A 1701-nucleotide genomic window follows, 5' to 3' on the forward strand; every position below is an offset into this window, starting at 1 on the left:
CTCTCACACACACACACACATACCTATACATACCAATACGTACTAATACATACTAATACATACTAATACATACACCAACCCCATACATACGCATGTCCAGACCAATCTTACGCACCAATACTCTCTCATACACACACACACACACACACACACACCCTTATACATACTAATACATACACCAACCCTATACATACACACATCCAGACCCCTCCCACGCACTTTTAGCTGGTCCCCAACCCATTTTCAACCTATTATCTCCCCTTATTTCGCTCTCGCGTCTCATGTTTGATCTTTGACCTCTGGCCGAAATCAGATTGCCATGTTGATTCGTTGCTACTGCACGCATTTTTTTTCTCTCCTTCTTTCTGTGTTTTTCTCTCTCTGTGTATCTTTCTGTTGAAGAGCGTAGGCTCGAAACGTTAAAGACTTGTTTTATTTATATTTCCTGAGCGCCATACTAATACAATTGTTCATTTGTTTTCCACCTGCCTTCGTCTTTTGTTTATTTTCATAAAGCTTCCCGTTATATATATATATATATATATATATATACACAAACACAAACATTCATGCACATGTGTATGTATACATATATATCTGTGTGATATGCATACATTTGTACATAAATATGTACACACATACATTTATATTGTATATATATACACTCTTCACACATTTATATTACATACATATTTATTTTCAAAAACAGATTTCTTTAGTATGATAATGAAATCTGGAAGATCAAATTGGTCTCATTATATTTAACATAGTTTTCACACTAAACACTTAGATTTGTATGTCCCTTAAGACAAAAGTAGTGATGGTAGTTGTGGTGGTATTTCCACTGATGGTACTGGTGTTGGTGTTAGTAGAGTTGATGGTGGTTGTCCTAGTGCTGGTATTTTTTTTTTTGTTGGCAATATATGTTTGTGGTAGCAGCATCTCATGCATCTTTATGCTCTGAGTTCAAATCTTACCAATGTTCACTTTGCTCTTAATCCTTCCGGGGTTGATAAAATAAGTACCAGTTGAGTACTGAATGACGTTTTTAGAATTGTAAATGATATGTACAGATTTCACACTGCTAAAATTTGGCTTGAAGCAAAGGCAGCAATCAAAACGACAACTACTATAATAATAATAATGAAAATTGCTGGCCTTGTGCCAAAATTTGAAATCAGTATTTGTTGGTGGTTGTGGTTGGTGGTGTTGTCAGTGGTGATGGTTGTATTGATGTATGTAGTGGTAAGGCAGTGAGCTGGCAGAAACGTTAGCATTCCGGGCGAAATGCTTGACAGTATTTCATCTACCGCTACGTTCAGATTCCACCGAAGTCGACTTTGCCTTTCATCCTTTTGGGGTCGATTAAATAAGTACCAGTTATGCACTGGGGTCGATATAATCGATTTAATCCGTTTGTCTGTCCTTGTTTGTCCCCTCTGTGGTGTTGTTGGTTTTGTTGACGTGGTGCTAAAGATTGTGGTGGTATTGACTGAGATGCTGGAGGTAGTTTTCTTTTAGGCATCTTGGTGCTTGTGTTGATGGTTGTTGCAGAATTACAATGATGGTGGTGGTGGTGGTGCTTGTTATTGTTGTTGTGATTGAGGTGGTGGTGGTCATCGACGTAGTGTTGTTGATCATGGTGCTGGAAATAATTTCGTTTTTGGTGTATTGGTGCTAGTTGTGGTGGTTGTTAGGGGG

This window comes from Octopus sinensis, linkage group LG2, assembly GCF_006345805.1.
Source record: "Octopus sinensis linkage group LG2, ASM634580v1, whole genome shotgun sequence".
Classification (NCBI taxonomy): Eukaryota; Metazoa; Mollusca; class Cephalopoda; order Octopoda; family Octopodidae; genus Octopus; species Octopus sinensis.